General features: G+C 38.9%; 1 long non-coding RNA gene across 1 annotated transcript; it reads left to right on the forward strand.

Moving 5' to 3' along the window:
- The first annotated feature begins 423 nt into the window (after positions 1-423).
- Positions 424-18,405, forward strand: LOC116706633 (uncharacterized). The gene is made up of 3 exons (XR_004336288.1): positions 424-563; positions 16,843-16,846; positions 18,395-18,405. It is a non-coding gene; the product is annotated as an uncharacterized LOC116706633 (long non-coding RNA).
- Positions 18,406-23,370: the final 4,965 nt, after the last annotated feature.

The raw sequence follows: 23,370 nt of genomic DNA on the forward strand, positions 1-23,370 counted from the left end.
ACCTTCAAAATAAAATCCTCCCACATGACCACTTTGCTGGGTTATTGAAATCATTTAACATCAACCTCAACATAATGAAATGTAAAAAAAAAAAAAAAATTAAGAGTATTGTTCTTTTCTAATCACTGGAGAATGATTTTGGCATCCAACGGTGAGTTGCAGATTGCAGACGCACCCAAATAGATGAGTCACTTGCAATGTGAAAAAGAAATGACATTCATCATATATGTTGTCACAGGTAACAAACTAACCATTGCAAAGTGTTGCGCTATTGCTGGGAACAGGCAACTATTCTTTATAGTTGTATCCAATTGATGTGAAAGACTTAGGTTAATATTTCACCAGGTCTGAGGGCTAGAGGGATGTGTTAAGTAGACCCCATAAACGGATTTTGATACTGTACTGGACGGAGGGTAGCTTCAGGATATGCTTTGAATTCATAAGATTTAACGATACAGTGCTAGGGACGGATCAGATGACAAGAGAGTCTTGACTTGGACTCAAGCTCAAAGACTTGAGACTCAACTTGGACTTCCAAAAAAATGACTTGTGAACATCTCTGGGTTACGGTCAGGACAGACTATTGGTCAGCGGATAAATTACAAACCGATTGAGTAGTGACAAGGCTCTCTGTAGAGCCTGTGTTTGGTTTGTCTGTTCTGGGCTACAGTAGAAACATTGCTGTGCAACATGCATTCATAGAAGAGGACCCTCTCCCAATTTAAAAATTGTTTTAAAAGTTACATAAATAGTTTGTTTGTTTACTAAAATATCTAAAAAGGAAGACAATGTATCAATACTGCCAAAGCACTGCATGATTTTTTTCAGCTAAATTTAACAACAAGTTCCACATGCCTGTGAAAGCACACAGTTCAGCCTACTCAACAGTTCAGCCTCCTCAACAGTTCAGCCTACAAAACAGTTCAGCCTACAAAACAGTTCAGCCTACAAAAAAAAATATATATAAGAGTATATGCTTAGAGGAAGAGGCCATATGATGTCAGAATAGAGCACACCTTTGTTTCACCAAGTGAATCCTAATTGTGGCTATTTAGTTCAATACTACTCCCAGTCAGACACAAGCATAAACTGGTCAGTTAATCTGGACAAAACACATTTTGTATGATTGGTATTTAAATATTTGACTAAATATTTCTGTCCACTAAGAGCACATTTTTGAGGGTGTCCATAATCACAGCATATACTGTCACTGTAAGTTTGAAAATTGTTATTTGGGTACCAGTCAGTGCATAGCAAACTGATCATTTGTAGTAACATTTTATTGTCTGAAATGTTTACAATTACCTCATGCGTTTTCCCATACATCAGTGACAGTATTAACACAGGGGTTATCCACCAGGGCACGTTTGGCCTTACAGAGTTCTGGGCAAGAGCGGTGTTAAAATGCCGATGCTCACTGAGCAGTGCTGTGAAAGACTGACCTCTGCTTTCCTCTGAGCTCATTAGAAAGGAGTCCAGAGAGGAAACTGCTTACAATTCTTCAGCCAAGGCAGCAAAAAGCGGCAAGGAGCTGCAAAAAAAACAAGCAATGCTATTCCTACTATTACTTCAAGAGTAAGGGATCGTACAAAGGCCGATTACTCAATTAACACTGGTGCAAAATCAAGGAGGCTAAATCAAGCTAAACTTAGATTCTCCCTTGCTTTGTAAATAATATCAAGGAAATGGCAGAAATACATAATGCTTGATTATTTCTTATGCTTTCTGTTGATCTTAGATTTGTTATAAAAGGGCTTTGGAGTTATAAAGCTACTGTGTTTTGCAGAAAACCCAAGCTTCTTTTCCAGAAATACTGGTGGTTGTTGACCAAATGAGGTTCACCAACTGGAGACCATCACCATAATGCATAAATGGGGATGTACACATGTACTCTACTGTTAAGTTAAAGCAGTGGATACGGAACAAATGTATACAGATAACTGCAAGTAGGCCTTTGTTTTCAATTATTCAATACAGCATTAAGAATATAAAATAATGTTAATCATAATTTCCAGAGCCCAAGGTGGCATTTACAACAGTCCAAAACATAAACATATGTTTACAATTATACAAAAAAATTAGCAAATATGCAAATCTTTCAAATTGTTAACCAGAAATGTTTTGCTCAAAAACAACTTCTTGCAAAGAAACAAAGGTTTGTTTTAAAAAAAATCCTATTATGCATCTAAACATTTTTCTAATAAAGCAGAGCAGATTTAATCAATTAAATGTTAATTGATTTTATTACCATCCATATTGGCTTGCTAGCAGTCTTCCTCTTCCCTGCTTTTGTTCATGCACTGCTACAGCAATACAGGACTACTTTTTTTTTCTTTTTTTATAAACAGGATGAACATTCACCTGAGATTTGTACTTTGCTTTTATGTCACTCTCTAGATGTGTACCTGGAAACCAAACCAAACACTTTTGATTTTACATAATGTACTTTTAATGGCACATTACATCAACTTCACTCTCCTCCCCAAAAAGATAAACACTTTCTGTTGCAGTACAAAGTGTACTATGGCACTTCTACATCAACGTGTCAATTTGGTTTCTGCTAAATGCAGCTCTCCCATCGTGTATGTACCGGGTCCCTGTGATGCCACAGTGATGTGCATCTGTAGGTTCACCAGAGCTACGGATCAGATGCAATAACCTTAGAGGAAAGAATATAAAAAGCAAGAATGTTTTGTTGCAATTAGAGTAATATAGAACATAATGCACCATTTATAAGCTCTAGTACCTGGAACTACTTTCTCCAGATTCAACTCCCCCTCTACACCTGCTCTCTCCCAGGAGGCAGCATGACAGAGTGTGTGTGTGTGTGTGTGTGTGTGTGTGTGTGTGTGTGTGTGTGTGTGTGTGGTGTGTGTGTGTGTGTGTGTGTGTGTGTGTGTGCGTGCGTGCGTGCGCGCTTCAGACAGAACGTATTCACCCTTGCAATTTTCTCGGAAGAAATAAAATTAAAGTCTCCCAGTCATGAACCTACGCCACACCTGGCGAGATAACCATTCAGCAGAATAACGATGCGCTCATTTCTCACCTCTTAAAATCCACTTTTGGTGATTACATTTTGTGGCCGTCTTCCGAAGCTCGTTTGAGATTACCAGGTAATGGACTACAGTCTTTACATTCTGGCCAAACCTATAAGTGCACGGCAGGTTGCAAGGTGCAAATTGAGCCGGGAGATGTGCCTGTGGCTGCTCCCATCTTTAGGGACCTGAAGGAGCAATTTGCCTCTAAAATTGGCCTTTTAACCCTCAGTTGTCATGATGGCACATAACAAAAGGAACATTACTGAAATTTGGACCCAGTCCCTTTAGCAATCTCGCCACTTTACTGCTGTGGCACAAAGATACCTGTCAGCAGAAATGATTAAAGAAATGATTTTTGTACTTTTGTACCCAAGGTGTATTATTACTACTCTATATATATATATATATATATATATATATATATATATATACACATATCCAGCAACTTTCCAGTAGGCACCAAAGCACTTTTTCTCTTTGTTCCCCCTACAGGTTGGGAGCGGAATTGTCCGTTATTAGTGATTATTCTTATGTCTCATTCCAAGAACTTAATGAACCAGAGAAACAATCTTGGAAACATTGTTTTAAGGTACAAAAGATTCTTTGGATCGATCGATACTGAAATTCATAAATATCAATAAATAAGGTATCTGTTGTATAACTGTGTTGCAAAGTGGGATGTAATCAATGACAAAACAATGCCATGTAATAGCAAAAAATATTATATCTATATATAAAAAAAATAAAAAACTTACGGTTTAATTTGATTTTTAAATGTGACAACCTCTGGCATTGTTTGATTAACCGTCACCCCGACCTGCCTCCTTACGCGGAAATTGCTGCTCCTATACTGGCACTCCTATACTTCATCACCTAGCCTAGGAGAGCGCCGCCACTATAAAAGTAAATATGAGTTGTAATCGCTGCTTGAACAAACAACTTATTTGGGTGTTTTTTGGGGGAGGACATTATCAAAAGTAAATGCAGAAAGTAGCTCCAAGGAACGGCTTTAACTAGTAACTACTGATGGGAATATTGATGTGAAATTGCATGATAGCAGCAACTACATAATAGGCACAATTTTGATGTGCATTGCAATAGATGATGGTGGGAGGACTAAGCGATTTTGGTGCGGAAACAGCTGGCATAGAGAAAGGAGAAGTCCTCTGTGCCCAGGGAGAGATGGATCCATCAGTAAGAGGAACACAGAAGGTTATGCCCCTCTTCAAAACTCATAACCCCAAAGAGCTGCCCTCCATTTCACTGCTGGCTACATTTGCTTGTGACGAAGATGTTAGATAATCAGCATTGCAGCTTATATAGGACAGTATTATCCCAGGACTGACACACTATTACACATCCTAAATGTAAGTGCCAATCTCTTATTTGGCCCTAAAAGCATCCCACAAACAATCTGTCAATAAGTTCATAAACAAACACATCAATCTCTGTTTTACAAACATTAAGCATCAAGACAAGGAGTCAAAAACTGCCTGACCTCCAGGCTGGAAGGGTCTGGCCAGAGTTCAGAGGTTCATGCTGACCTATGAAGGCATGGGACATGGCAGGCATCACATGCTGCCAGCTTTGTAGAAGTGAGAGTGGGAAGTGGTTGCTCTTATTGTGGCAACCTGGCACATGAGGTGACACTGAGGGCACTGCTTTGCATTTTGGGTAGCTGGTTTCACATGCTGACCCAGTGTGGGAAAGTGTTTACTTCTTGTAATTTAATCGTCGCAGGGATGAGCCAGGGACAAAATTTATTCAACTGGTTTTTTCAACTGGTGGTTTTAGATACAGGGATGTTGTGTGGGCAGAAGATTAGAAATCCTTATAGTTCATTGTACCTTTATCCCTGTCATGACCCTAATTTAACCAGAAAAACACTAGTTGCACTATGAACACAATTCTTGAAACTTTCTACCTACACTAAGAGTTATAGAATCATATCTACCCTAGCTCAATATCTTTTCCAGAGTTTCTGGGTTAAAAGGCCTTTCAAAAATGTGGATTTTGGGCAGGTTTTATCTGCGTGCATGCAACCTTGATCTTCAGCCAGCAACCTCTCTGACTGTTTCGGTGTCGAAAGGCTGCAGATGATCAGGAGGATCTCAAGCTTACATTAACCAGAATCATCTTTTAAATCAGTTTTATCATGACAATTGTATTTGCTCTTTGGCATTCATGTGCTCTCTGTATCTTGGCTGTGATTTATTGAGCTGGGTTTAATTCAAATGGCCAGAAGAAGAATTTTTTTAAACTATTTTTTGTGCTTTATTTTGATAAATATTGTTACAATGTAACAATGTTTAATTATGATGTGTAGTTAGGAGAAAGAGTTGACTATAGCCAGACGTGCACAGCGCAAAGCATCAGTAGAGAAGCAGGTTATGGTCAGGCCAAAATTATGCACTGTGGTGAAGGATAGTCTCCATAGAAACCAGAATAGAGGGAATGGCTGGTAATGGAGGTACTTTATACACTTTATAAACTAAAAGAACAGTAAAAGATGAAGTGATTAGTGGGGAAAGAAAGAATAAACAGAAAAAGGGAGAATTACTTTGATCCGAGGAGTCAAGGTCAGACGACGCTGAGATTTATGTCTTCAGATTTACAGCTAGTTCGTGGCTCAACATATCAAACATTTATATTGTACTCATCCATGTGCTATTAAGCATAAGTAAGCAACACCAAGATTTTTCAGGATAGATAAGAGTGGAATTATTACCGCAGATGTCAAAGGATAAACATGCTAAGTGGCTAGTATTTCTTATAAATAAGCGGCAAAGTCTAGTCTGCCGGCCACTGAGCAGCTGCAGTGAAGCAGCTGGGGTTAAAGGCCTTCCTCAAGGGAACCTCAGTGGAGCTAATGAGGAAGGTGCAAGAACTGCGTACACTAATTTAACCTGCTGATCCGGAGGATTGAACTGACGACCTTCTGGTCACGAGCCCGCTTCGCTAACATTTAGTCCCTTGGATCTTTTGCGGCTGGTTTCCTTAACAGGCTGCAGATATTATTTATTGGGAGCGCACCGTGCCTGGCATTCTCTCCTGGTACACATCATGTGGGAGTAATGCTGCTCTTCTAAAAAGTAATTAAAACCATCCTGGATGGAAGAAAATTAAAGCTAGCAACCACACAGCCCACGCCATTATTCAACTTTGAATTTTAAAAATACTGTTTTATTCCCTAGGTTGTATATAAGCTTGGGTACATTTTTTAGAGGCTTGACATTAAATGAGCAGAGAATAAAAATGCTTGTGAGGTTTTATTTCTTCTGCCTTTCATTCTTTGTGTGCATGTTCAAAATATATATAGCCACACAAAATAAAACCCTAATTATTTCTTCTCCAGTGAAGCCACATCTGTCCAACATATTAATTCATTTTCCAATGAAAGACTTCAATATGAGTTAGTTATAAAATCTCATTACAAAATGATGCCAATGTCTGCTCGGTTCAAATAAGAAACAACTCCATCAAGATTGTGTTTCCTCCCAACAAAGTTAAAAGCCATATAACACTGTGGCCTAGTTTTACTTTGCACATGAATCACACAATCCTGTAAGTGAATGGGAGACTTGAGATGATTTTATTTAGTTTCATGAGTTGTTGCTCCTTGACAGATTAAAAGCCTATTGGCCACAGTTTAGTCTGTTTCATACTCGGGTCAACACAAGAGACAAGTCAGCAGGTTCAGACACAGGCATTATATTACATTAGTAGCTGATTTGGTTCTATTTGTGTCCTGAAGACACAAAGTGTGCAGTGTAGTCACTGGTGCACTTTGTAGTATGAAGGCCCTGAACATAAGCAAGACTAAAGACTCGCCTCAGCCTTTTTTCCTAAAGCGCATATCTTTGTCAAATAAAAATGGGGCTTACTGGTTCAGAGGCTTCAAAAACATAAATACAAAATGTTTTATTATACTCGTGAAAAAAATAGGAAGGCGACAGAAGGACAGTTGCAGATTTAAGGGAGTGATAAAAAGGTCCCCTTGCTTCCAGTTGCACTAACTATATTTTTCTAGTCTGACCACTCGGTGTCAGCAGAAACAAGCCTTACAGTTATGGAGTGGCATCATTCATTTGGAGTTGTATTTCTGGCCAATTGGCAAATGCAATATTCACTTTTGTTTTAGCTCTGTTTTCGGTTTCTACCAACTCTTGAGCGAAATATTTGGCTATTTGGCTAAATGCTCCACTATGTTCACCACCAGCTAGTGTTCTGTTTGTTGCTGAGCAAGTACAGTTGGTTTTTAGAGCTTTCTCGTTGAAAACGGCCGAAAACAACACTACGAAAGCAGCGAGTCAACCAAAAATGTTAAGATGCAGGCTGGACAGCTGGAAGCTGCTGAAAGCATTTCTCTCTTGGTGCCTGAGCTTTTAAGTAATGCAGAATTAAAAAGAACAAAATAAGCTGTATGCTCTTTTACCAATTATTGGTGATTTTATCTTTAGACATGGACAAAAGTTAATTGTTTCTGATTATTCTTGTCGACAACATGTCTATGTATCTGTTTTTGTAGGTGCCAAATGAAAAAGGGTCATTATTTTAATTATTTCATAATTCCAGATATAAATTCTGCTGATCTCTTTAGCATAAAGCATCAAAGTTTAAGTGCTACAACTTATTATTAGTACACTTAAAAGACTGCATATTTAGAATTGTGTTTACACTGAGACGTAAAAATAAAAAAATGAAAAAGAGGCACTTATCAGTTCCCTTTTGTTCAGCTATCTTCTCAAAAGTTTTATCACAAATGTTAATTAACGTTAAACTGTGAAACAAGTCAAGGAGAAGAGGTGACTTCCAAACAACAATCATTTTTACTGTTTGACGGATTATCTATAGGCATCTATTAAGCTGTAGGTGTTAACAGCAGTATTTAACAGTCAAGTATTATTAAAAGAATAGTTATTTTTACCCTCAAATATGCATCATGGGCCTGGAGCATGGTCTGACTGTCTTGTCATAGAAAATTTAATGTTCATTATTGTTTTGAACATGCTTTGTTTCACTTCCTTTTTATTTGGTTTTTACTGGCCCAGTGCAAAATGCACTTGGGGTGGCAGTAGCTCAGTCCGTAGAGAGTTGGGTTGGGAACTGGAAGGTCTTTGGTTCAAGTCCCCGTACGGACCAAAGTATGGTGGTGGACTGGTAGCTAGAATGGTGCCAGGTCACCTCCTAGGCACAAGGTGCTCTTGAGCACCCAACTGCTCGGGGCACCTCACTCTGACATCTCTGTATGTGTTATACATTGTAATTTCCCCTTGTGGGACTAATAAAGGATACATTATTGTTATTAAACAAAAGTATTCCGCATTATAAAGACACACAAAGCTTATAAACTGTTTGGATATTTGTCCTTGAGTCTAAATGTTTATATGTAGAATGACAGTGCACCCTAGTGGGCAGTTTCCTCACTCACACTAAATTCTGACCACAATAACAAATCTCCAAGTCTTGGAGGGTGGCCGTACCTCAGTCTGTAGGGAGTCACAGTGTGTGTGGTGTGTGTGTGTGTGTGTAAGGGAAGTGTAGTTTAGTATTAGCTTGGCTCCGCCCTCCTATGTACTTTGGCTCAATATTCATTTCCCTTCAGTACATTGTCTAGGTTTGCGGCATATTCTTGGGTTTTCTCCGGCCAAATTTTTACCGATCCAATCAGCGAACAGAGAGAGTGGCTGAGACGTTGAAGCCGTGTGCTAGCGTAGTTCCAGAAAGATGCGAGCAAAGCCATTCAGTCCATTGTCGTAAAGCTGCCTAATATCTAGAAATTAAGGGGGCGGCTGTGGCTCAGTGGTAGAGCGGTTGCCTGCCAATGGGAAGGTTGATGGTTCGATCCGTGGCCCTGCAGTCCCACGTCGAAGTGTCCTTGCTGCGCATCGGAGTGTGTGTGTTTATCTGATGAGCAGATGTCACCTTGTACGGCAACCGTACGTGTATGAATGGTGAATGTTTCCTGTATGATGTAAAAGCGCTTTGAGTAGTCGTTGTTGGTGGCCATGATGTTGTGGCCCCCCCTTCCCCACAGGGCTCTGGAATAGTCTGATTTTCCATCTTGCTCTACTAGTGGTGAAGGCGTTGGCTAGGGCTATCAATACTAATGCTAAATATAAGCCTTGTCGGTCTCCCCTCTAGCTGCATAACATACTGCACGTCACGACAAAACGTTAGCGATTGGTTATGGCGGATCCAGAGTGGCTTTGGGCAGATCCAATAGTTTTAAACTTCAACAGAGGACCCGCCTTCAAGGAAGTTAACACTTGTCAATGGAGAGTGGCCAGACTCTCTGTACAAATGATATGTAGTCTGGTAGGACCCGGCTGGTTTATTATTGTTCCAGACCTCTGAATCTCTGCCTGTATTTTTTTTGCATGCTCATGAGGCAAACAGACATCTATATTGTCTAACAAGGCACACACAAAAACTAGATGTTGATACAAAGGGAGGAGTTCAGTGAACTGTAAAAACACTAATGGGATCCCTGACAATATAATTAACTAATGAGGCTGATGGAAAAGACAGCTCTCTGTCACCAGACACCCACACTTCCTCCCCCCAGCTGGATTCTGTCCTCACATCTGCTCCTGCACTCAACAATCCCCTTATATAGATATTCATTACTTTATCACTTATTCTGACATATTCTTTAAAATGTTTTGTTTCTAAAAACACATAATCAGGCATTCAAAAAATAGAAAATCAATCAATTACAATTTTGACTACCTGGACCGGCACCTCTATCTGGTGGATTTGATTGTCAGTTCATTTTGGCTCTTGGCAGTGTCGTTAATAACTGGTCTGGTTGCCATCTTTTAAATTATATATGTGGGGTAGGGGTATAGTTTCCGTTGACTTTGGACTAGTTGACTTCTTCAAATGTCTCGTTTTGTCCGACATTCCAAACCCCAAATATATTCTGTTCACGATTACATGAAACAGACAAGATTTTTCCCAATTTATCTTTTTATTTTTCCATTCAATTAATCTATGAAACAATTACTTCTTTTTTTTTTTAAATGGATATGATAACACCAAATGGACCTCTTATTAAAGACTGATGTTTGCTTCAGTGCGTACGTCCCAGACAGAGGTGGAAAGTAATGAAATACATTTACTCACGTTACTGTATAGAGTAGTTTTGTTGTGTATTTTGTATTTATCAAGTAGTTTTTTTAAATCGATAACTTAAAATATACCTGATTAAGTTTTGAGTGAAGTATTTGCTACATTACAAATCATTACAATAAATTTTGAGTAACGAAACCACAACAGTGACGAATGATTAGCACCTAGTCTGCCTACCAGGCACCAAGTCTTTCTGTAGGAGATTAAGAAAAGGATGGAGGTGGATCAGGCGAGCGATGACGGTTCAGAGACTGTTGCAGTAGAAACGCTAGCTGGAACATTGATTTCTGCTGCCTAAAACGCAAAAAATCCTTGGACACATTTGAAAGACTGTTTTTCATTTGAAATCAAGAGAACCAATAGTATCATCATGCAATGCCAGCTGTGCCTGCCAAAGGTGACGGAAGTGGCAGCCTTGCCAATTAGTAGCAAATTGCCAATTAGCAAAACATGTGTCGTGGCAATGCTAATTTTTGTCTGGCACTAGCAACCCTTAGGACAGCATATGTAGGACACTAGCTAAATTAATTCACATACATCTAATTAGCTCATACAGGCTACTTAGGTGTGTAGAAGCTAGCTGCTAGTCTGGGCTGTGAACATTAGTCTTGGCTGAACGAATAGGTTTCGCCCCACCAAAATTGTCACCAATTTAAATGTTAAATAAGCCTTTGAATTTACTGTCATATAAAAGGTATTAGCTGTGTGAATGGTTAAGGGAGAGCTACATTTTTGTGGAAAGGATTGCAGTATGAAATGCCATTTGTGACATATGTTATGTTGTTATTACATGTGTATGGATGTTATACATTTGTATAGATCAGTGGTTCCCAAACTTTTTAAGCTCAAGACCCAAAAGAGAAATTTGGTGTCTCCCCGGGACCCAAATTTACAAAAATACACCATGAATCCTTGTAACATCTACATTTTTAAACTGGACAAAAGACGGAACAAACCATGAATAAATGTATGTGAAGTATATTTATTCCATTATAAAAGTAAACAAAAACAGAAAAGGTCTTTATTCTCCTTTCTGTGTCTCACCCCTTTCTCAACTCATTTTGAGAGAGAGAGAGAGAGAGAGAAAAGAGAAAAACCCGAACAGCATCTGAGCTGAACAGACCAGTATAGCAAAAAAGAACGCTCATTCACATAAGATTGATATGCATTGGACTCTGCCAATTGGCGACCCAATAAAACGGGCCTGCGACCCATTTTGGGTCCCGACCCTACGTTTGGGAAGCATTGGTATAGATGATTCCTTTATTAAAAACAAAATAGTTTTGGATTTATGACCCCTTGTCCTTTTTTTACTACATGGGAGAGATCCCCCCCGCCCTGTTTAACAGTTTGTTTTAATGTAACTAATTAACTTTTACTTAAAGTACATTTTAAATCAACTACTTATTAGTTTTACTAGAGTAATTCCTCAGATAGGTGATTTCACTTGTACTTGTTTCATTAAAGTATTGGTACTTCTACTTATGGGCCCAGAGCACTCCACATTTTAATACTGAGAACATCCCAACTGGTTTGGATGTATTAAAATACATTTCCTTTGGATTTCTTTTTTGGTTACACTTTCAGCACTTAACCAGCTGCTTTGATTGATTTGATTTGCTGCTTTTGCCATCTGCCCGTTCTGATAACAACTCGCACTCAGTGGAATGACTGAGACTTAAACTGCAGGTGTACAAGTTAAGTTAGTAACCTTAATAATAATAAATAAATAATAATAATTTAAATAATTCTGACTTTATTCTCAGATTTCTGGCTTTAAACTCAGATTTCTGAGAATAAAGTCAGATTTCTGAGAACAAAGTCTGAATTCTGAGTTTGAAGTCAGAACTCAAATACATTTTCACCAGTGGTCCTACATACTGTGATGACAAGCCTGTACATATTCTATCTACTCTGATTCTGAATCAGAGTATTTCATTGTCTCTCTCAAAGCTGAGAGGAATGACTCTATAATGAAATCCATTTGGGAAGATCATGATGTACATACGTTGTACGTAATCCTGACATAATAGGATCATTACCAATATTTACTGTTTTAGCGGCTTACCAGTATACTGATTCTATTATATTTGAAAGGGTAAATACAGTATAAGGTGTTTTCACACCCAAACTTCGTTGCTCTGGTCCCAATCAAATGAAACGTTTGGTTTGGTTTGGTAAACAAGATTAAAACCAAATTAACTCAGGAGAGACTTGCATGTCTTGTCTACTTTTTAATTCAGACCACGTATAAAAAAAAGAGTCTCTACAAATGGCTTCTGTAAAAAACACTTTCTTGCTGACACTGGTTAATCCATCTACATGACATGTTAAGATGAAGAGACTGTGTGTTTGCTGATTGGCTAATGTTGCGGCTGGTTAACGGTTAACCTTTCTTCATGCTTGATTTCATGGTTAGTGCAACAGTACACGAAGGAGGTCAGAAATGGTGTGATTGTTAAGTCGTCACCGTGGCTGTGGCCACTACAGAAACATCACTGTTACATTGTGTTGAAGTGTCGCTGACTAACTGCAGTCACTGATTTATTGCTGAGCAACAAAAAGGCCTTCTTTGTGTGCCAGTATAAAAGCCAGGAATGTTGGACGCTCCATTAATTAGGAGGTTTGTTGTGCTCTTGGTTTGGGACACGGGTAATGATTGAGCAACACTGTGCGGTAAAACTGTGATAATATTCCATTACAAGTAAAAGTCCATGCATTCAAAATAACATATTACTGGATTACTATTACTACTGGTGCAAACATGCAAACAGCACTTTAATGTTAAATTAAATAGTGCTGCAAAGATGTATCGATTGATCGATTAGTTGTCAACTAATAAATTAATCGCCAACTATTTCGGTTTGAGTCATTTTTCATGAAAAAATGTGATTTGAGCTTCTTCAATGTGAATATTTTCTACTTTCCTCTCTCCTCTATAACAGTGCACTTAATATCTTTGAGTTGTGGAGAAAACAAGACATCTGAGGACATCCTATTGGGCTTTTGACATTATGTCATATTTTATGAACTGATCCAATATTTTAAGTGTAAAATCAACTCTAGCCTCCATATGACAATGAAAAAGATGTGGCGGAAATTTGTATAGACCGCTTTCCAACAGTAGGGGTCGGTATAGGCATGGGTAGCTAGTACCGTGGCAGCACGTTGACAGTGCTCTCCTTCCTCACATTAGTGTCATGTCTACACATCATTATCCTCCTCTGACTGATGATTAGCAGGAGTAGTACTGACAGCCCTGCCTTCATCTGCCTAGTCTTGGACGATCAAGGCAAGCGCTACACTGGTCAAAACTTGTTGTTGATAGAGAGCACATACACAACACAAATGCATAAGTACACCTGTTTCACCATAAAGTTATGGTTCAAAGAAAAGGGTTAGGCTTAGATACCGCAGACAAATATCTTGGCAGCCATGAGAGGCACTGGCCTATCCATCAGGAGTGACATGGGGTTCATTGTATTAGTCTGTGACACTTTGACTTGTGGATTGGAGCCAGGAATCAAACCGCTAACCCTCTTCACTTCCTGGGCCATTATTACATCATATAGATATTATCTTATTCACCTACTTTTCCAGTTTGAAGTCTTACTGTGTGTTAGGAGCAGTCACACAAATTGCCTGCCAGTAATGCTGATGGATTTCATGAGAGTGTTGACAGTTGTATTATTGTGCTTTTTCTCCATCTGCAAGTCCTAAAGTTAATACAAACTTCAAAGCCTGTGAGTTTACTTAAAGATCCCCACCAGGCGTAGGGTTTTTCCCTAGAAAATTCAATAACCTACTTAAACAATTTGACATAACTAGCTTAGTGCGACAACTCTCCCTGACCATGAGCCATGTGTGCACACATCATTGCAGTGTGAAACCAAACTATCAAATGTATACAACGTAACAAAAACGTGAACCTGTGGGAATGCGTGCGCTAATGTTTAAATGAACTAACTCTGGTAGCTTTGCAACGAAGAAATTAAGCCTAGATGGAACGCAACTGGTTAAACAGGTTAAATGATGGCAGGCCGCGACTGAAAGTCATCCATGCAGGAGATTTGAGACGTGGTTGCTCTTCTGAAATTATTTCAAAAATGTTGCATCAGCTTATATTTCATTTTCAAAATTGCTCAATTAACAAGCCATATGATGAAAACTATGTTTACTCCTAACAAGATCTGCTGACTTCAAAGATAAAGCTACTTGCTTAGAATTACAGAACAATCTGTGCACCAACTATTTGATTATATGTACCTGTTCATTACAATTTGATCATTACACCATAATCAGGTCCTTCCCATCCACGGTTATCTCTTTAATAGCTAGTCTTCTTTGTTGACTGTATAGTGAGCTGGTTGTGTGTCATGGACCATTGTATTTTCTGGTAATGGAGGGGTACTTAAACAGGCTAAGATGCCTCAGGCTATGTTAAAGATTACCACTCTCTTCTTTTAGTTTACATGGTCAATTTGAATACCAGTAACTAATCCATTGTGAAGTCTGCAATTTGTACGAGAGAATCCAATAGCCACGACGCCTCTTTAATTAAAATATCTGCATTTGTAACAGAGAGACAACAAAGCAAACTCATAGATTACAGTAAGTCTCTACATAAGATTACATTCATTTTGTTATGCCAGGTCACGGTTTAAAAATAAACCAGCTCCCCATGAGAGAAACCTTCCTTCTTGCCTCCTTGTCTCTTTAGATGTGTGCATGTGTGCGTGTGTGCGTGTGGTGTGTGTGTGTGTGTGTGTGTGTGTGTGTGTGTGTAGACTGTAAACTTACTGACCCTCCTTGCTGCAGCAGTAGTGCTCATCTCTGCATTGACTCCTTCTGTGGAGAAAATCAATAAGCAAGGATCAAAACAGCCACTGAAGGAAGGAGTATTGTTAATACTATACACGAAGGCACAAATCACTCAAAATGGGAACAAAAACACTGGGTGGAAGTCCTTTTACCTGGTAAATAAAAGTGAATTAGAAACTTAACGGACTGATAATTTAATGTATTTTGTTAGGAAAACACTGACAAGTATCTATTTTTTTTAAATAATCCAGGTCCCTGATGTAAAAAAACACAAAACAAAAAACACAATCAGCACAGGATTTATGAAGGATGCAACTGTTTTGTCTGATTTTGTTTATATGTACACTGTAGAAGGTCTTATTTTCAAATAGGTTTATAAGCATCCAAATGACAATGATGATCACTCCCTATTAAGGCCCATTGTACCTTATTGGGTTGCAGTTCCACCAGAGTTCCACTGGGGGTGATGACAGGCGAGTGCAAAACGAATAGGACTCTATGGAGCTAGAGGGCTAAATGTGTCTCTATCGCCTGATTGTCATTGAGAAATCTCAGAATTGATTGTAGCTTTTCCAAGTTCAACACGGATTATAGGTTGAAAGTTGAATGAACGGGTACTTATGTCCTTTCAATTTCTTACAGGTTGAGTCGTTGTTGCCCATAACACGCTAGCATTCTGCAAATGAATGCTGATTGGTCACTGAAGGACTGATTAATACCAGAGATCCCGCTTGCTGGCATCCAAAGTGAAACCAGAATGTCAGAGTGAACTGACATTGAGAGCCTAACCTGTCCGCTGTGTTGTCGATACCTCGAGAGAAAAAAGGAAGTGACTCAGCGCTTGCCGTAAACCAGTATCTCAAGCCCTATGATGTATATCATTATTTACATTTTAAAAAGGCTTTTTAGAACAAAACATCTAACTCCCAGCAGTTTGTATTTTCTTAGCCTCTTCTTTTGAATGCAACATTCAAATTATATCTTGAGAAAAGTGGATTTTGATGGGTATATTTCCATAGAACACCATTCATTCTGCACTAGCCTGCGATCACCCCCAGTGGAACTCGGGTGGAACTGCAACCAGTTCAGGAGCCGGAAGTATCGAGAGAGTGGAAGTTCTTCTCTTTAATAGAAATTATTTGATAAAACATTAAAAATGCATTAATCATTGAGAAAGAAGGCTACAGAATGACTGCAGTCAACACAACACACACACACACACACACACACACACACACACACACACACACACACACACACACACACACACACACACACACACACACACACACACACACACACACACACACACACCACACACACACACACACACACACACACACACACACAACACACATAGGAAACCTTTGATAGGCTTAATGTGAAGACATCAGCCTTTCCCCTTTCCACACATGCCTCTCACCTCTCAGCACTCTTAGCCCTCATCGCGATTGAGCCGCCACAGAGTATCTTTGGCTCCATGCCTGCTGGTGTCCATGCTACGCTCAAGCTCCTTATCAGGTGTCAGATGTGGGTTTGGTGTCACTGAAGTCCAGTCCATTTCCCTTCACACATTGCTTTTTAAGAACTTTAATACATTACCCAAAAAAAAAACAACAAATGAACGCATTGATCTCATCACCCTTAAATGCAAATTATAGCATTTCTTTACATTTAGTTACATTAAACACTATGTAGCAAAGATGAACATAAAATAGTTGTAAGATTTGTTTGGATGATAGTGGGTCAGGACCAATTCTATTCTCTAAGAATTCATGAACACATCTACCGCATGATTATATTTATCTATACTGACCAAATATATCAGCTGATAGTTGTCGGTCTGAAGTTTGGTTGCAAAAGTAACGTTTGTGGTTTATGTTTGAGGCAATGTTCACACTATGGATACAATTTTTTTTTATTTATTTTTAAGATTATTTTTTGGGCATTTTAGGCCTTTAATAACAGGACAGTTGAGGATATGAAAGGGGAGAGAGAGGGGGAGTGACATGCAGTAAAGGGCCACAGGCCGGATTCGAACCCGGGCCGGCTGCGTCGAGGAGTAAACCTCTATACATGGGCACCCGCTCTAACCACTGAGCTATCAGGGTGCCCACTATGGATACAATTTTATCACGGTTCTAAAAAGGTAGAACAGGCAGAGAGTATGGCTTTACGGTTTGGAAACACACCGCTCAAAGAGAGAGGGGCGAGCGGTTGTCGAGCGAGCTAGAGAGTGAATGAAGACACGGAGCGCCTTACAAAGCAGTTAATCTGAGGAATGGAAGACTCTTCTAATATTGTTTCACAGTGAATATGTTCTGAAGCACAAATTAAAACATTCTCAGATTATGAGTGAATGCAGAGCTTCATTCTGTGCGTTTCGGGAGGTTTGTGGCAGTAAAACATTTCCTATATTTTGTTACATATGTGCCTGCACATCAAGAATACAATTGGAGTGAAAAACTTGTGCATTGATATAAGACGCTGAGGGGCAAGGCAGCAACACAAAGTTGGATCAATCCGTGTGTGTGTGTGAAGACAGCAATCGCATCACTGAACTAAAAAACTGATTTTCAGGCTTTGCTTATGAAGCCAATTGATAATGTAGCGGAGCTGAAAATTTCCCATCCTGAGCTGTCTGCAGAGTTTGGAAAGTCCCAAAGCCAACCGTGGGAATATGGGACATGAAAGCTTGTGTCTCACCACCGGGATAAGTGAATGAACAGTTTAGATGCAACTTTGTCTCCTCAGCCGTACTAGCAATTAGCTCGTAATAAGTGGGCAGGAAAGGCAGCAGACAGTGTGTGAATGTCATCAGAGGGGTTGGATACAACATAGTGGTCTCAACAGAATAAGGATCAAGAGCTAATACTGTCCCACGCTAAACCGGGGCCATTTTTAACTATGGGCATTTATTTTCTTAAAGATTATTTTTGGGGCATTTTAGGCCTTTATTACACAGGACAGCTGAAGACGTGAAAAGGAAGAGGGAGGGGGAACGACATGCAGGAAAGGGCCATAGGTCGGGGTTGAACGTGCGGTTGCTGCGTCAAAGTGTAGGTATGTAACGATTATCAGTGTAACGGTAAACCACGATAAAAATGTTGATGATAACAATTACATTTAAATAAAATATAATGATTATCACGGTGTATTACCACAGCGTGGCAACCATGTGTTTAATCTTTCCCAGCCTAATCCGAGTCTCCTGAAGTTGGCGTTTTCTTTTTTATCCAGAAAAATGGAAAAAATGGCCTTTCCCTAACAGTTATTTGTAGTTATTTATGAGTTCTCACTAAATTAATATGATCATTTGTTTTATTGTCACAACAGAACAGAGGAACGTAAAAGTATATTAAAGTTCTGATAAATAAAATGTATAAAAATACAAACTTAAGATATGAAACTTAAAGTCCTTTGAACAAAAACACATTAACAAAAAAATAATCAGTGTGCCAACCGGGACGTTGTAGATCGTCCTCTGGTGGACAAACTATGCAACACCAACACTCATAACATGGTTGACAGTCCATTTCATTTATCAAAATCTTTTTTCTTTAAATAGGAAAATGCCAATTATGGCCAATAATATCTACCCGCCAATATATCGGTCGGGCTCTAGTTTCTTGAAGTTGGAATCAAGGTGCAAGGAAGCGATGAGGACATTTATCAGCCCTCTAAGAGGTCTGAAGAAGTCTAACACATGGGCATATTTTGGTTATTATAAGAATGCTGAAGGACCGTTGATTGAAGATAGTTATCCTGTCTGCTGAACGTGCAGGAAAAAAGTTGCTGCTAAAGGCATTGAACACACTTCAAATACCGTGATAATACCCAAAACCTTGCTAACTTTGGTCATAAATGACAAGTTTTGCACAAAAACCTTTAATCTGTAAAGTTACCAACATTTGGTCAAGGACAATGACATTTCTGAATGTGGGCTGGTTTCAAAGGTCACGTTTGAGTTCAGCACGCACACAATATTGTGATCATTGGGTGGAATTTTCTCCCTCTGATGTTTCTCCAAGGGTGACTATTTATACAGCCACCACTTGTTGTCTGGAAAGTGCAAGCCTTTGCTGCTCCGCCGATCCCCACTGTACACAAGCATATAAACACGGCCCGGACTCACAACGCTGCCCTCCTTATCAACAGGAACCCAAAGTTCCTCCAGTGGAAATGTCTTTGTTCCACCCGGGCTGCCACACAAAGAGTGCAACTCTCTGGATCTGGCTGAAGGCACTGCAAGCAAAGGCCTTCACTCATTCCACACATAGCACAGCGAAGGAGCTGACCTTGGCGAGAAGCTATTAAAATTGTTCTGCACCGAACACGCATATGAACAGTCACCGTGGCCCACTAATACACACGCTTGCATTCAGCAAAACATGTTTCCGTAATAGCTTCTAGCTTAAAAATAAGAAAGGGAGGTGGGTCGTCAGTTGGGTTACATGATATTAACAAAATGTGATATTGCAATATTGATTAGGTATATTGCAATATCGATATTAATTTTGATATTTTATAGATGTAAAATTACAAAAGTTACAGGAAAACGTATTAAAATAGATTCATAACAAAGTCAAAAAACAAGTTTTCTTACAACACGAGGTTTACATCATGAGCGTCATATTGGACTGGCACAACATAAATAAATGAATAACTAAATAAATAGAAAGATGGATAAATAACGACCATGTCTACAAAACAGAAAATGCTTTACTGGTTGTAGGGATGTAACCGTTACATGTAAACCAGGGTAGAAATGTTGACCTAACAATTACAATTTTCATTGAAAATATTCTTTTGGGCACCCAGATAGCTCAGTTGGTAGAGCGGGTGCCCATATGTAGGGGTTTGCTCCTCGGCGCAGCGGTCCCGGGTTCCAGTCCGGCCTGCGGCCCTTTGCTGCATGTCACTCCCCCTCTCTCTCCCCTTTCATGTCTTCATCTGTCCTGTCAATTAAAGGCCTAAAATGCCCCAAAAAATGATCTTCTTTCGGTGTGGAAACCCTGCGTTTGATCCTTCACAGCTTCAACCGAGGCTCCTGACGTCGCACTGCGATCAGACAGGAGAGGGGGACAGAAGGTAGCTGCAGACTTTTTTCTGTATGTTTTTTTTTGCTTTTCATTGTTAAACTGATGTGGGTAGTAGCCCAGAACGTAAGTTCAGCCGTGTTGCGGGCGTGACATTTATTTATTTTATATATATATATATATAAAATAAATAAATGTCACGTACTATATATATACACATATACCATGTGTGTATATATATATATATATATATATATATATATATATATATATATATATAATATATATAATACACACACATATAGATACATACATACATACAGTACATACTACATACTATATATGAGAGAGAGAGGAGAGAGAGAGAGAGAGAGAGAGAGAGAGAGAGAGAGAGAGGAGAGAGAGAGAGAGAGAGAGAGAATATGCCTTGATAATATTGCTGTTGCTGTTTCTTATTGCATTGCTGATAGATGTGCAGGTTGTTTAATATTACTGAGCAGCCACGTGTTGATATTCAGGTTGTTTCCTAGCAACGTGCAATCACCAGAAGACAGGCAAGCCTGTGGAGCCACATGCTTAGCTATTAAAGGTGCATTACAGTGTTTACTCTGTTATGGATATGTGTGCTGTAATAGACGTGGCTTATTCTCAGTTTGGGTTACAGAGCAATATGTTACAGGTATGTGAACTACGACAGAGGAATGAATGTAAGTCTTAGTATTGTTTCTTGTTATACGCTGGTGGCTATACTATTTAGTTTTGGTAAATAATGTTCATAGTACGTCAGATGCTTTTTAATGGGTATTATTGTATTATTGTTTGCTTATATTTCAGAACCACATCCAATTTCACATGGAACGTCAAATACAACTATATAGTTAACGTCATGTTCAAGTTGTAAATAAATCTTCCAGGATCTTAAAGTCAGACCCCAGCTACAATGGGCCAGTGTTTCAGTATTCAGTTTTCAATGGAGCCCGACTGATAAAGGATTTTTAAGGCTGATACAAATATTTGGTAAATTAAAAATCAATTTTTTTTTTTTAAATCCAGAAACTTGTAACAAAAACAGATTTCCCTAACAGTTATTTGTAGTTATTTATGAGTTCTCACTAAAATAATATAATGATTTGTTTTATTGTCACAACAGAACAGAGGAACATCAAACTATATTAAAGTTCTGATAAATAAAATGAATAAAAATACAAACTTAAGATATAAAACTTAAAGTCCTTTGAACAAAAACACATAAAAAAAATAAGAGTGTTGCAAACATGGATGTTGTAGAGCGCCCTCTGGTGGACAGACTATGCAACGCCTACACTCATAACAAGGTTGACAGTCCGTTTTTAATTTATTTTTTAAATATTCATTTATCAAAATCTTTTTTTTGTCACTATAAATGACGCAAATGAATGAATACTTAAAAAATAAATATTATATAGATGTATTTTTTTGATGGGCATTTATTTAGCTCTAAATATGCAGTGACCGGGAAGTACGGTGTGTCAAACAACAAAGTGAGTATAAGTGAAAACTTAATCTAAATATTTGTTCTGACATGTCTGCCCCTCCCCCAGGTACAATGTGGGGACAGATTCACAAACTCACCCTCTGAAGAATGTATAACCTTCTACATACAGTCTCAGCACAGAGGCAGACAAACACACACACAAACACACGCACATTTTCCCTAATGACTTGCCTCACGGCAGCAGTCACTTGGAGCTCCACAGAGGATAAAATCCTGTTACAGCTGGCTTTTCATGATGCCTTTAACCGCATTACTCTCCCCTCTCAAGTCTAGATCCAATTTCCCTATCAAACAAAGTAGGACACACAGTTGTGCTGTGACAATGCCGCCTGCCTTTAATGTTGTAAAATATATATATATATATATATATATATATATATATATATATATATATATATATTTTTGTTTTTGTTTTTCTTCTCTCAGCATCTCCAGGGCTGGGATCTCTGGGTAGGTGGGAACAGGAACTCAGTCAGACTGAGACTGGGGTCTGTGTGAGTAGTCTTCACAATAAAAAGATACAGAAAATAAACCCTCCTAAATTACAACTTTTCGTCAGTCCTCACCTGTTCAATTAAGTCGTTTAGGAATAGGACACAGGTTATGGGTTATAATAAGGATGTGAATTAGAAACAAATTGGGTTAAGGGTGAGGGTTAGGCCTGTTCTCAAGAGGTCAAAAGGAGAAAAAACACTTAGCTTGCTTTGGGCAAACCTACCAATCGCTGGGATGTTTTTCTTCCTTCTACGTAGCTGACATTTTCAGCTAAAATGATTAGTTGATGGATTAATACATTAGTTAAATGACAGAAAATGAATCAAGCTTTTGACTTGCAGTTGACATTTGAGAGAAGAAAAAAAAAAGCTGTTTCCAGCTTTTCCAACATGAGGAATAGCTGCTTTTCCCTGTTTAATAGCACTATATATTTCTTTTTTTAAAAACCCAAAGTCCAATGAAGTTAATACGTTGTGTAAAACGTAAATAAAAACGGAATACAATGATTTATCATTTTTAACCTATATTCAATCGAATACACTACAAAGACCATGCTTAAACTGATAAACTTAGTTTTTTTGCAAATATTCACTCATTTCGAATTTGATGCCTGCAACACGTTCCAAAAAGCTGGGACAGGGTCACGCTTACCTACGGTGGCCGACAGGGGCCAACGCAGTGCAACTTAATGAAACACACGCAAATAGACAAAACACAAGCAAATTAAGAAAACCTCTTGAAAACCACAACATCCAGATTACACAGCGGAAGTTCTCCAGGCCTCTAGGGGGAGCGCTAAGTGGAACATCTTGATTTTCAACCCCACAGGGAGAGAGCACTCTGCCTTTTTATTACCACGAGTTTACAGACACGTCTCTGCTGATTGGGTATCACCTGTGACCTGAGCTAATAAACTAGAGACACCCACCAAACGAGAGAAAACAGATCTCAAACATAGACTTAATATTTACAGTCTATGATCTCAAAGCAGTTGCACAGCGTTTCACAACAGTGCACACTGTTCAGAGACTGAACGTGGCCCTGCTCTCTCTTAGTGGGGTCGAAATTCTGCAAATAAAAAAATATATATAGGTGGGTTTTACTTATACCTCCCTGAGCCCAACTTACCAGTTAAAACTGAGTTAATGCACTATAGATATCAGCTTTAATGATCTTTAAGGGAAGGTGGGTCCACAGCAGGTCACATTTCCCCTCCCCCCTGGTCCACAGCAGCAGAGAAACCGTCTGTCTGTTAGAAAAGCACGGGCCACATGTTCGTCTGCAGGATAAAAGGTCTTATTTATTAAGT

This window comes from Etheostoma spectabile, chromosome 18, assembly GCF_008692095.1.
Source record: "Etheostoma spectabile isolate EspeVRDwgs_2016 chromosome 18, UIUC_Espe_1.0, whole genome shotgun sequence".
In the NCBI taxonomy this organism is placed as follows: Eukaryota; Metazoa; Chordata; class Actinopteri; order Perciformes; family Percidae; genus Etheostoma; species Etheostoma spectabile.